The sequence below is a fragment of the Amia ocellicauda genome (assembly GCF_036373705.1).
Source record: "Amia ocellicauda isolate fAmiCal2 chromosome 11 unlocalized genomic scaffold, fAmiCal2.hap1 SUPER_11_unloc_1, whole genome shotgun sequence".
In the NCBI taxonomy this organism is placed as follows: Eukaryota; Metazoa; Chordata; class Actinopteri; order Amiiformes; family Amiidae; genus Amia; species Amia ocellicauda.
Genome location: NW_027102659.1, coordinates 1 through 14444, shown reverse-complemented (window position 1 = coordinate 14444; position 14444 = coordinate 1). Strand labels below are relative to the sequence as shown.

The following is a 14444-nucleotide window of genomic DNA, read 5'->3' as shown; positions in this document are numbered from 1 at the left end:
CCTTTCGATAGTTTCTGTGTAATTAAAGAGACCGGCATTATTATATATTAAAACGTTTTCATAACTCTAATGAGCCGCTTCAAAACCACACACACCCATACATAAGAACCCATGAGCGCAAACACAAAAATCTTACCGTCGTTGTTCCAGATGATCTCCTCAGCGTTGGGAATTAACTCCTGTTGACTGGCTGAAAAATAATTTTACAGAACTTAAAACAGATGTTATAGCCTTATTTACAATACATGCACACAACACGCTCTGAGTCAATGAAAATAATCTGAAGACTTGCCTAAAAACTCGTTTAAATCGAATCGCTGATGTTGTTTCCGGACATTGTTGATCTTTAGTCTTAAATCGAAAGGTCAGTGTGAGTCTGTCGAGCTGAAGACCAGACCTTCATACTTATACTGATGGCCACATGCCGGATCTGCTTGTAAGGCATTGTTCTGGTCTGGCCTTTGTGCCACCCTGTTACCAATTAACATATCAAAACCAACCAATAAAATGACACTGCATCAAATTTCAAATAGAAACCAAGATGGAGACGATCTCTCTCCTCTCTACTCTAAACTTTTATTAGAACCTTTTGGTCTCTCAAAAAAACATTTTTAAGCATCAAGACCTATAGTCAACAACCACTAAGAATATTTCAGGCCTTTATAAGCGCTAAAAAACAACCTGAGCCTAGAAAATAACTATAAAGATCAAAAATAACTAGCGCTTTTACAGTGATTTTTTTATTTATTTTTTATAGCGATGCTTTGTTTGGTATTAAACAAGTCACAAACTACTCAGAACAGCGTTTATCCCCGCAAAAGAGATATTTGGGTTTATTTTACAAAGCTTATAAATTATATAGGTTAAAAGTATTCTGAATGTTTTGATATCACACGCCATACCTACTGTTGTCTTCTACACCTTACGGTAGCAACAAATCTAACTACTGCTTTACTTTAACAATAATAATGACGGCGACCACGATGACAACAAGAACAACAACAACAACATCATCATCATCATCATCATCAGATTTTAATTAAAAGTGGCTACACCAGCGTTTACAATTTCAACCTGTCGACGGACGGACGCTCTGAGAGCACCGATTTCGGGCACTCCAATGAAGAAAAGACACCCACCGCCTCCGGGGAACCATGAGGGCAAGCAGGACGAAAAGGGCCGGCCCAAAGCAGGCTGTTTCCACCCGGTTTCGAACCGGGGACCTTTCGCGCGTTAGGCAAATGTGATAACCGCTACACTACAGAAACTGACAACGCCGCCTCTTGCTTCAAACGGTTACCGTTGGAGCCTGCTGGTAAAACAGGCTCAGGCGTTTCAGGTCGGCTAGACTGTGAGATGGCGTCTGAAGTGCCGCGAAAGGATGCCATTTTCACAGACCTGTTTGGCATTGCTTAAGGGCACATCAGGACACTTCGGAAACTCTTTCAAAGGCAGGACGCCCTGCGCTCTGACAGTGCCTGCACTTAACCCAACAAGGTGATGCTGAATGGCTTGTTCAAACGGCTGGTGGTCTTCCGTCACCACCAGACTATGAGAGCTATACTGCGCCTTCAACTACATAAGAGTAGATAGTAGGGTTTTTTGGGCGCGGCCTATTTTGTTATGACGTATGCCCTAAGCTTATTAATATTCCTACGTCATAATTGGGGGGCGTGATTTTAGGTAGAGTTATTTCCTTAATTATTCCTACGTCATATCCGTCAGAAAGTGTGCACCCATAAAACCCTGAACAACAAGGCCACCCATAAATACCCCCACCCCTCTGAAGGCAACGCCCCGAAACTCTCCTCTCTATTTAAGAACCCGCGCTTCTTTTAGGCAATACCTCTTTAATTCTCAGCTTCTGAAACATCCCGCTTCTTCAACATGTCCAGCGACATCAACATGAAACCCCGCAAGAAACAATCCCGGGCAAGGGTTCCTGTACTCACCAATTTGAAGATTGAACGCTCCTGGGTGTTGTTCTGGGGGGCTCGACGGGGTTACCGCTTTAAAAGGGATCCCAGCTATGTTGGAGTGGAGCTTCTTGCTTTGGGAGAGAAGGAGGGTACGTTGGAACCTTTTGAGACGGTAATTGAATACTCTTATGAGGACTGGTTGAAGGTGATGGCCTGGAGAGATCTGGGGCTTGTGGATAAGACTCTAGAAGGCTTGCAAGAGGGTCCAAGAGAATGCGAAATGGAGTCTCCGACTCAGGGTTTTGAAAGGTGTGAATGGGAAAGCTTGCAGAACTACGACAGACGACGTGTGGGGTTTTGGAGGGGGGTCTGACGGCTCAGGGGCTACTCTCTTCTAAGAGGGCGGTGTGTCGTGACGTAGTGAAGAGATAGGATAAAAGGTGCAACAATTCATTCATGGTTTAAAATTAAAGAGAATGTCTTACCCGAAAGCTGCGGACGTCGACAGGCTCTACAGGCCTCTTCAAACCCGGGATCACCCCTGGTTCTATTCCCCAGATTTTGTATACACTCTGGAACCCTTTGACTGTGGTTACTCTCCAAGACCTCAGACCCCGGTCCCTCAGGACGAAACAACATGCGGTGCGATGGATGTCCAAATGAGTCTCGGGGATCCCCAGCCTCTGGAGCTCATGGAGGGCCTCGATTTTGCCGAACTGTCTACCGTCTGTGCGTCTCAGGAGGGGGTCAGTCCAATGGATGGAGAAACACCCCACAAACCACCAGGCGACCCAATGAGCATCGGACTGTCCCGGGGGCGTGATGAAGACGCAGGATTTATGCCCGGGGTATGTGACCAAGTAAGCAGAGTGGTTAAAAGCACCCTGGTGTATATTCTGAGTGCTCTCATCGACCGAGCTCTGAAAGAAGTCTGTCGGGGGTGTGAAGTGAATCACCCCAGTCAGTTGAGACACAGTTGTTTGTTTGAACCAGACCGTTACTATTTCCTGTTCTATTTCAACGTGTTTTACAGAAGACTGAACAAACCGTGGCTGAAACCGGCACTAATCAAGGCGCTCTCTTACTCCCACATACATGTCACTGTGGGACAAGTCCAGAAAATCATAGATGAGATTTTGCTGGAGCTGAAAAAGGAGCCGTTTATAATAGAGAAACTTGGGCAGCTGCTCAATGACCTGGATGAGCCGAGTAGAAAAACCGCTGGCAAGCTAAAAGCTTATTTCTTCCGTAAAGAAGTTAAAGCTGGGGGCAGCGACGAAGAATTCGACATCTACGCCACTGATTCAGACTCTGACCTGAACTAAGGGACTTTGAACATGGGGAATGTTCTGGACTGGTTCTGCAACTGGTTCTGTCATCAACACTCTGCAGCTAACCTGAGAGCGCTATTACACCATGTGCTTGACAGAAAAGTAGCCAACGCGAGCCTTTTCTCTACAGATTTAACCATCGATGAGGATCAACTTTCAAACCTGGAAAAGTGAATGGCTGCTGTAACAAAGACCGGGGGGTACGAACACTGGGATGAAGGGCTCAAGGGGGCCAAGAATGATATTAGGCCATTTCATCAACATCTGTATGACCTTTTACTGAGCATGTTTAATACACCTCTGTTTAATTTTAAAATAGGTCATAATGTTGTTTTATTTACATATGTAACTGAGGTGTGTGCCTACAAGATAAAGAAACAGGTATATTTGTTGATATAGATCAAGTAACCAATCATCTGATTTCTTTTTGTCTGGACCGTAGAAAAAATTGTTGTGTATGTTATACTTTTCTCAAATGTCTTAAAAGGGGTATCTGCTCTCCTGAAGTTGAATAAAAAACCTTGTATAAAAACTTTGCGCATAGTGTGGGTCTGTGTGGTTATTTGACAGAATGACTCGGCAAGCTCCCCAAATGCAGGAACTATACTACAACCCAGCCAAGATTGGGGGTTTGGCGGGTAAGAAGGGTTTTCAAAGAGGACTCGCTGAGGCCGGAGTGAAGGTTAATGTTGTGGTTGTTTCAGAATGGTTACGGGAACAAGACGCCTATACCTTTCATAAACCTCTCAGGATTAAGTTTAAAAGAAACCGCGTATATGCAACTGACAGACTCACAATGGCAAATGGATCTAGTCGATATGTCAAATTTATCAAAACATAACAATGGTCACAAATTGATGTTGATGTGTATCGATGTGTTATCAAAATATGCCTGGGCTCGCATTCTACATAATAAAACAGGTCGGGCGGTCACAAGGGCCTTTGAGGATATATTGTCCAAGGGTCGATGTCCTAAAAAACTGCAGACTGATAAAGGAAAAGAGTTTCTCAACAGAGAATTTCAGAATCTACTGAAGAGACACAAAATACATCATTTCACCACCGGTAATGAGCTTAGGGCATCGGTAGTGGAGAGGTTTAACCGCACCATAAAGACCAAAATGTGGAGATATTTTACAGCGGTCAACACGTTCAAGTATTTTGATAAAGTTCAGGATTTTATCGATGCTTACAACCAAGGGTATCACACCAGTATTAAAATGAAGCCTATAGATGTTGATCAAAGTAATTCTTTTAAGGTCTATAAAAAATTATACGGACCATTTATTAAGAAGGGAAAAACTACTTATAAGTTCAACATCGGTGATGTGGTTCGCGTTTCAAAGCTAAGGAGTACTTTTGCCAATGGTTATGAAGAAACATTTTCTGACGAATATTTTACAGTTACCGAACAGTTGGCTAGAGACCCACCCGTGTACCGGTTAAAAGACTATGACGGGGAGAATATAGAAGGAACGTTTTACGAAGCTGAGTTACAAAAACTTATTGTGGGTAAAGACAGTGTATACAGAGTTGAAAAGATATTAGCTTAAAAAACCCAGAACCGGAAAAAATATGTGTTGATGAAATGGCTTGGATGGCCTGAAAAGTTCAATAGTTGGGTCCCGGAACAACAGGTTTGCGATATTCAATCCTTATAACAACTTGCCCGCGGGTGTGTTGTGGGCATTACTTTCGATACTCAAGATGGAATCAGGAGGCTTCTACGTGACTCTACCCAGTAACGCCTCTCTCGATATATACCCTAAAAATGAAATATCCAGTTACACGGTACAATTTGGAAAATCTATAGATCTAAGGGGGTCGTGGGAAGTGGGGTTGGCGGAAATACAGTATCCTTACACTTGGGCTGTTTTACAAGATAAGGATGCCACCTTCGCCATTTTTGATGATGTTAAAAAGAGTCAATGGACATTCACGATACAAGGAGGTTATTATGACAATGTGGATAAAATATTAGATGAGATGCATAAACAGTTCTCAGAAGGCACCCCCAACATCAAGCTATATTACAACCCTATTAAAAACAGAGTGTACAAGGTGTCAAAACCAGGTATTAGCATTCAAACCAGCGGCCAACTGGGGCGTATATTTGGGATCTATTCTGACACAGAGAGCAGGTTCTCAGAAGTGGTGGGGCGGCTTTTACACTCTTTATGTGTATACGGATATCATAACCCACCAGAGGGTCGGGGATAGTTATGTCCCCCTTTTGAGAAATGTACTTATTAAAGGTAAAAGCAATGACATGGTCACAATTACTTATGACAAGCCACACTACGTACCAGTCTCAAAGACCCAATTTGACAACATCACGATCGAAGTAAAATCGGATCAGAATATCAACGTACCCTTCCGCTTCAGTAAAGTTATTGTCAAACTACATTTTCGACCCCTGAAACAGTTTGTACATTATTAAAATGGCTACCTCGAGGGGTTATGTAGATCCTAGCGCCTATGTGGATTATTACAAGATGCAAGCCGGGAACGGCTTGCCCGGTTTTGTAGGAGCCCCCACAATGTATGGCGCCGGTCTAGGAGGACTCTTTCATGGTCTCTTTAGAATGGCCGTACCCCTGCTTAAGAGAGGCTTTGCTATAGCCAGACCCCACTTGAAATCAGCGGCTAAAAATATTGTTAGTGACGTGTTCACCAATGTTATGAACCGGGCAGCTAGCCATGAGCATCAGGAGGGTTCGGGTCTCATGGTAATGGCGAGGAGGGGGGGTAAAAGAAGAAACAGCATGTGTCCACCAGGGCGACGAAGATCCGTGGCTAACAAAAAACGAAGAATCTCTCATTCTCCAACATATCGTGGAAACACTCGGAGAAGGAAGCAGCACAAGAAAAAACCTGCAAAAAGAAAGTCTCAAAGAAAGAAAAATAGAGCCTCAGGATACATCTTTTAAACATGTCTTTTGTCCACAGTCTATCGGAAGAATGCGTCAAATCAGAACTGGATCTGTTTACAGTTCCATACACTCAAACGAGTATAGATAAGATCATATATGTAGAGATTCCCCCTCTTTCTGCAATTTCAGACATGGCCCCTCTGGAGTTTTTTATAGCTGGCAATGGCGAGGATTATATTGATTTGAAAAACACATTTATTTTAATTAACTGTAAAGTGACTGATTAGGATGGCGATGCAATCGAGAAGACGGCCAACGCTGGGGTCATCAATTTTCACAGGTGGATGTGACCCTGGGAGATCGGCTCATTAGTCAAAGCAGCAATACTTACCCCTATAGAGCCATGATGGAGTGTATCCTTAATTATAATGAGGAGACCCTAAGCAAACAGTTCAGCCTTTCTTCAAAGACATCCCGGAAGCTATGGACGACAAGGATCCAGAGGGACTCAATAAGGGTTTGCAAAAAAGAACGGCCTCTTCAACAGAAGGGAGGACCTTTGAGCTAATGGGGCATATCCATGCAGACATATTTTTCCAAGAAAAACTCATGCTCAACGGGGTAGACATTAAAATTAAAATGATCCGTAGTAAAAGTGCTTTTTGTCTGATGACCCCTGATACTGAAAAATATAAACTGACCATATTATCGGCCTCGCTGTTTGTGAAAAAAGTGTCCGTCTCCCCGGCGGTTAAACTAGGACACGCGCAGGCGTTAATGACGGCAAACGCCAAGTACCCGATCGAAAGAGTCTATATGAAAGTCCACAGTATCCCCGCAGGGACACGGGTGATGAACCAGGAAAATCTGTTTCTAGGACAGCTCCCAAAACAGGTTATTATAGGTCTCGAAGATAATGATGCATTTACCGGGGTTTACAACAAGAACCCCTTTAACTTTAAACATTATAACGCGGAATTTATAGCGTTGTACGTCGATGGTGTGCAGGTTCCATCCAGACCTTTTCAACCTGACTTTGAAAACGGCAATGCGGTTCGTGAATATGACAGTCTAGTACTGGCTACGGGTCGCCATCTCAAGGATCAAACTCTGCTGATCGATCGCCGGGAATACTGCAGCGGTTACACCCTGTACGGTTTCAACCTGACCCCTGACGAAGAGTGTGGACAACATTTTTCACTGATGAAGACGGGCAATATGCGTTTGGAGATGCGTTTCAAGCAGCCTCTACCACGCACTGTAAATATGGTCGTGTATGCAGTGTTTGACAACATTATTGAGGTGAATCAGAGGAGAAACGTTATGTATGATTATTATTAAAATGAACACCAGAGAGCTCAACCACATCATGAATGCCCTGGCCAGCTCACGGAAACTGTTTCAAGGAGTCTACACCTGCGATCAGCTGCCTAAATTTAAGATCAAGAATTTACCTGCAATGTACATAATCAACACACACCCTAAAAATATGCCCGGAGAACATTGGCTGGCTATTTATCTAAGGGAGGACCACCGTGGTGAATTTTTTGATTCCTATGCAAACCCCCCGGATTTCAGACCTTTCCCTCGGAAGATCAATAACTTTCTGCTCAACAACTGTCAAGAAACCATTTACAGCGGTCGTCAAGTACAAAGTCTTCAGACCTTCACTTGTGGTCAACACTGTGTGTTTTTCTTATATCATAGATCTAAAGGAAGGTCATACCCCGATATTATGGCCTTGTACAGTGAGGATTTAGGCCAAAATGATAAAAAAGTGGCAGAGTTTGTCAGGACACTGTGGACCCCCCCTTATAACACAATGACTTACGACCCTAGCCAGCCGTGTATACAGATGGGGTGTTCTTGTGAGGATTTTAAAAGATGTCATGCGTGTTAAGGTGAAAAAATAATGAAAACAGCCTTTGAATCATTAGTTTTGTTTTTATTCAACACAATTCTTATACAAAGCAGGGGTTATGGTATAAATAAATGTACAACATTTGAAAAATAAAAAATAAAAATAAAAAATTGTTTGTCGGGTCATTATTTACAGGGGAGACAAATAAAAACATGAGATTAATAAGCTTCCCAACGATGGATAGATCCTGAGGATGGTCGCTCAGCACGGACAGAGTAATGAGATATCGGAGTCAGATCAGGCTCCACCTCTTTACACAGACGGATTTTTTGTCGCGTTTCCTGGTTAGGAACTGTTGATTGGGGCATGTTCAGACAGGCCATCGCCTGTAGGAAAGCATTCCAGCCTACAGGTCGGCGACTATCGGGTACCTTATTAGTGCTAGTGACACTCTTCAACAAATCAAACATGTGTGAACCTTTGATCAGTTGTCCTTTAAAAACAAATTCACCCTGTTCATTCCAAGCCGTTACCCGCAGTTTCTGAACCATTTTGTGCAGGATATATTGTGCATGTCTTTTGCTTCTGGCCGGCATGTTTCTCAAAACATCCGTTACAACATCTCCCTCTGAACTCTCTACAGGTTCGGTCACCGCAACATCTTTATCAACCGTTCCCCCCGCATCAGCCCCAGAACCATTTTCTTGAGAGGCCATGGTTAAAGTTAAAATGTTTTGATCTTTTTCACCCTGTCTAACCAGACGGAGGTAGCGCTGTAACGTGTTGGTATACAACTGGGCTTTGGAATACTGATTTAAATCGGCCCTGGCCTGTATAGCTTTCATTTCAGAGTCCAGGTTGTTTTCGGCCGTTTGTCTAATGGGCTCTGGCCCGACAACATTTTTTCTCAGTTTCTCAAGCTGCTCCTGAGGGATCAAAAACATTTTCTGAGCATATTCCATTATTAACCCACTCTGGAAGCTAGAAGACTGGTTAGGAAAGGCACGGCTATGCTCAACAGCGGTCCTATAAAACCCCCGGTTTGATTAATCTTCTTTCTTTTTCTTTTAATAGAATACTTCTTATTAGCGATGATCTTGATAACCGCTTTTTGTTTTTTGAGTTTAGAATGTTGAGAAGGGGTTAGGGGTATATTACCGCGTAAGATGTTAAAAGCTATTTCACACAGGGTCTCGATCAAATCCGAGGGGGCCCCTGCCAGCACAGCTTTCCTATGGCGCGGGCTCCCCTCAAATAACATTTGCAAAAGCGGCAGATTTCTTTTAATCCGAACAGACATTCTTATTTATTTCCTTTTCTTTAGCACATAGACTGCCGGCCAATCGTGCGGGCACAAACCTGTTCTTAGGCGAAAGTCTTCTGGGGTTTGTGCATTTAATTTCGCAATCAAGTACCCGTAGGGTTTTTTGGTGGCATCCTCAAATGCCTCCAAAAAGAACTTGGTCTGGTTAGGGTACATTTGACGAGCCAAGACGGTGACCTGTAGTTTATCTCTGGGGTTTTTAAAAAGAATTATATAATTGGCATATAAATTAATAGTGCGGCTTTTTTTACCTTGAAAAAATAGATTTTTAACTAAATAAATAATACTTTAATTCCTATGATGAGTGTACTTTGTGAAAGCTTTTTCCACTTCACTGTTGTCACCGGCCTGCTCCATCAGGTCATCAAGGATCACTAGGTTAGTTTGACCGGGCGGGAACAAGTCATCGCCACACAACGAGGCGGGGAGACCTTGCACAAATTTCAGATTATTTTTTTTCGAAGCCAAATCATCGTAGAGAGGTTGCCAGCAAGAGTAACACCACACTATGTTGTCAAGAGCTTGGGACACGGTTGCGTCCACATCTTCTATGATGTTCTTTATAAGATAGCTCTTCCCCGAATTGGAGGGACCGGCTATAATACAGGAGAAAGGGTGTTGAAGTCTGTTATCAAAACCACCGCTAATATCCATAAGGCAGAGTGGTATAATCAGTCTTCAACACTCTTTTATTGTACACCACTCTGAACCGTTTGTTTAGTGATCTATTTTCCAACGTGTACCCCTTTTTATTGCGATAGATCTGATTTCCGGCTGTAATAATCTCACGAGGAGGCGCGTCTTTCTCGTTACAAAACTTTCTACCAGGGTCGTCAGAGACTTGATGTTAATGAGCTTGTTGTTACAATGGTTCAGAGTGAAACCCTTAACTTTCATACAGGTCTTACCCGCAGCCGTTCTGTATGCGTAAGTCTTAGGACCCCCTGAAACAAACTCCACTATGTGGTCCTGAGGATCTAGTTCGCTCGTTAACTCCCCAAGGTAGTCCCCGAGGGGAGGGACCCAATCCCCTGGCCTGGTGACAAAGATTACAGAGTCAGTATCATGATAGAGCGTGCGTTCCTGCAACTGATCCATTAAGTTGTACAGTTCAAGCCGGGCGTAAGCCGTGGTAAAAACCGCTATGAAAACATTAACGTTCCCCTGTTTGGTGGGGAAATCTTTAGGGGCCCTCCACTGGACCTGTGCCACGTGGTCATTTAAGAATTGAAAGTGTGATACTGCATGTTGTTTGGAAAACATAAATTCTATGAACAGTTCAGGGGTTTTAATCAAGGTTGTGTTTAGACGGTAATTTCTTTCCCCAAACTTACCCCACAGACTGTTTAAAATCAGTTTGGACATTTGTCTCTTGGCGGGGTTTACAGTTATGTTCCCCGGCTCTAGACGGATCCCTTCCTTTTCAAAATATTGCTGAACGTATCGCTCTTTGGCCGCGGAGTCAACACACCATGAGGGATAGCCCGATGCCTCCTGTTTCCCTTTCAGATGGGTCATAATGTAATCAGCAAAAAGAGTATCAGTTTTTTCAGAAAAATGCCAAACCTCATACACCTTACCGACTCTGTAACCTTTCTCCACCGCCTTGTCAAGCTCAATGCTACACCAGACACCCGTCAGCGCTCTCTCTTCATCACTGTGCAGACAAGAGGTAGTTTGATTTTCAGTTTCCACACACGTTCTACACAGAGGGAACATCAATTTTCCCGAACACCTGTAAGGCAACACGGGTAAGAACAGCTCGCGAGGAGGGTACATGGTGACTTTGATCAAACTAAAGTAATGTCCGATTTCGAGAAAGTCACGATAAACAATGGTTGGACGCCCCACCGGGTACATTTTGGTCTTGTTGACATAAGGGTACAGACTGGTGAAATCATAGTAATCTACTCTCTCACCCTCCTTTACCTCATAATGTAAACAGAGGGCATTGGTACAACCCCCAAATAACGCATCCCGGGGCTCTAGACATTCAGGAAAGTCCAAGGTTTCCATAAACCGTTGTACCCCCGCATCCTGTTGCTTCAGGGTCGTCCACTCGTGTTCCCAAATCACCAGCACGTTCAAACCATAGGTGTTTTTTAAAGTTTCAATTCGTTCCTGGAAATCATAGTACATATCACCGCAGAGTTTTAGTGTTACGGGGTTAAAGGTGTTTGGGTCGAAGCACTGAGGACAGCCATGGTAAATACAACCGGCAAACTCATAAGCGGTACGCCGCCCGGACACGTCGCTAAAACCGTCTAAGTAGTAAGGCCCCATTTTTACTTCCCCTTGATTTAAAGCATGTCTGATGAAGATGTTATCCCGGGCACTCAGGTATTCCACCCACTGTATGAAGACAGTCGAAAAGTTCTTTTGTCTAGCACGATAGTTGTCAGAAGTGGTGACCGCTATAGTGTTTTTCTGCAAGAAATTGGACCGATACATTTTCATGCAGAGAGACGCTATGGTCACACTTTGCAAAGGGTTGAGACCCGATGTGTTGATAACCTCGGCGCGGAAACGCACACAGGCTTCTTTAAGGATCACCACATCATTTTTATAATAAGCGGCCATCTCTTCTCGGAAATCAAAAACACCTCCCTTAACCGTATTGTACCATTTAAAGAATTCCTCCCTCTCATGAGACATCATAGTATCAACCCCATAATAAGAGGCGGGCGGGTAGGACCCTTGATAATTTTGAGTGTCCTTAGTATTAAAAAAATGGCAGAACCAACCTTTCTTCTGAGCCTCAAAACCCAGAGCCTTAGGCAAAGCGCTCAATTTCATGGGGAGGAAATTTAACAAGTCTATGTAACGTTAGTTGAAAGCTTCGTCGGTGAAACACATGATCTTGCTACCCTGAGCTATTATTTTTGGGGTCACCCCATTTTCCACCAGATACTTCATCAAAATGTAAGAATCATAACCCTTAGCATTGTGGGCAATAAATGTGTAATTGAGGTATTTTGGACCTCGATACCGCGTAAAGAAATCCCTGACACAACTCTCACCGCTAGCTGACCACTCACGATCCAACATGTCAATACAGTGTATATAATTAGCAACGTGGACCCCGTTTTCTTGCCGGCATTCAAAATCAAAAAAGACATACCAGTTGTGCGGCGGCTCCTTTTTAACCGGCTGAATAAAGCACTGGTGTTCGGACCCCGGGGTTAAATCAGCATTACAGATCCTGCATCTCGGCTCCAGACATTTGTGTGGTTTAACCTCATGAAAACGGTACTGGAGGCAACACTGCGGGCAACATTTAGTTTGATCACAATAACTCCATTTTTTAACCCCTCTCAGCAGCGGCCCTCTGTACCTTATGCTCGGAAAAACAGAACGCTGAGAGACAAATCCTTAAGCAATCTTTACATCGGATGGTAGGGGCCAAACCCTTACGACATTGCGGATTGAAACAGACGTTACAGTAACCGTCACAGCGGTGCTTAAGCTTATCATTGAAGGCCTTATAACACCAATGACAAACATACGAACAACCCAAAAAAGCCGTCAAACTCTTTATTCCAAAGTAATGACTATCACTTAGGAAGAGAAACAGTGTCTGTGTATGGGTTTCAGGATGTGTCTGAAATTTCACAAATACTTTCCTTTACCTCACAACGGAACCACACAACAATTTTTAAAGACAACAACTCCTCAAACTTGGTGATGTCTGAAAAGGCAACCATCTGTTGAGAGTTTAAGCCGGCCCTCTGATGAAGCATTAAAGCCTCTTGCAGAGCTTGGGGTTCAGGCATGTCGGGGGTGAGTAGTTTTATTAAACTGTAAGCAAAACAGAGCTTATTGTCCCCACTGGAACTCACCACTAATTGCCTGAGCTTGGTCCTAATTATGTCGTTCTTCAAGCATTTCGACAGTCTTCTAAGCGCCCCACCCTCAGGGTTACGAACCACATTCATTACCAGAGACAGACTTTCATCAGCTAAGATGGCTGCGTTACTTTGCAATAACGCTTCGATTTTAGCCAGACGTCTAAATTATCTCCACTCAGCATTACAGATAGGTTGCTAAACAAATCATCCCCTCTGAGTTCTAACTGTACAACATCTCGAGGTCTGACCCTTTCAGCAACCTGTTCAAGCATTTTCTGCAAGGCCTCGTGTATGTTGACAAATATTTCTGCATAATTGTCACAATTTAAAAGTTCTGCAAAATTAAAACGCTGAATCATTTCAAAATTGTTATAGGCCGGTCTATCTATAATCACGGGATCACTGGTACTCTTGGACACATCATCATTTTGAACAAAGCCTTCACCCCCTACATTCTCACAGAGCATGTCCTCCACAGCCTTATCAGTCTCAGAACCCTCCACATTCCGAACACCCCCACTGCTGACATCTACAAAACCCCCTTTTTGAGGAGGCTCATTTACAGCCTGTAAAAGTCCTTCAAAGATATCCAACCGGTTAATGTCAAGACCCTCCTCTATAGTGATGGCTGCTTCTGCCGCCATCCTGTGTTCTAATTGTCTCAAATCATTTATAATAGGGGCAGAATTTGGTAGGGGTAGCTCCTCCAAAGCCTCCACCATTTCAAACAAATCGGGGTGAACTAGGGGGTGAACCTCTATAAGCGCTACCGGTGGGAGGTGGTTATTTAGATCATTGACCATCTGTAACAGGTCGGGGTTCACCGGTAAGTCTGTTAATTCACATTCTATTGGTGGTAATTGGGGGTTATTTAAATCATTTATCATTTGTAATAGTTCCAGGTTCATTGGGACATCAGAGGAGTTCACAACAGGGCCGGAGATGTTCTCTCGGGAAGGTCTTTTTGGGGCCCTAGCTTGTTCATAATCCTTTAGTTTGTGAGTTCTTTTACCAAGTCAGGACATTTTTTAATTTATTTTTTATTTTTCCAACAACCCACAATAGTAAGGCGTTTTGTGTCTATTAAAACATTAAATACGGTACAATTCGTTAGTAAGGGTATTAATAAGGGTGTTTTGGCTCTCTATCACCAGGTTTTGCCCCACTAACACAAGTCTTTGATTTTGTAACAAAGTATGTAGCAACTCATGCCGACCTTCAGGAAGTAGCTCCGGGGGCTGGTGGCCTGGCTCAGCTTCAAAGGATGGTCGCTCCGGTAAATCTCGGT

At 43.5% G+C, this 14444-nt stretch overlaps 1 non-coding gene across 1 annotated transcript; it reads right to left on the bottom strand.

Annotated features, from left to right (window-relative positions):
• Positions 1-1195: 1195 nt before the first annotated feature.
• trnav-aac (transfer RNA valine (anticodon AAC)) lies at positions 1196-1268 on the bottom strand. Its single transcript has one exon. It is a non-coding gene; the product is annotated as a tRNA-Val (tRNA).
• Positions 1269-14444: the final 13176 nt, after the last annotated feature.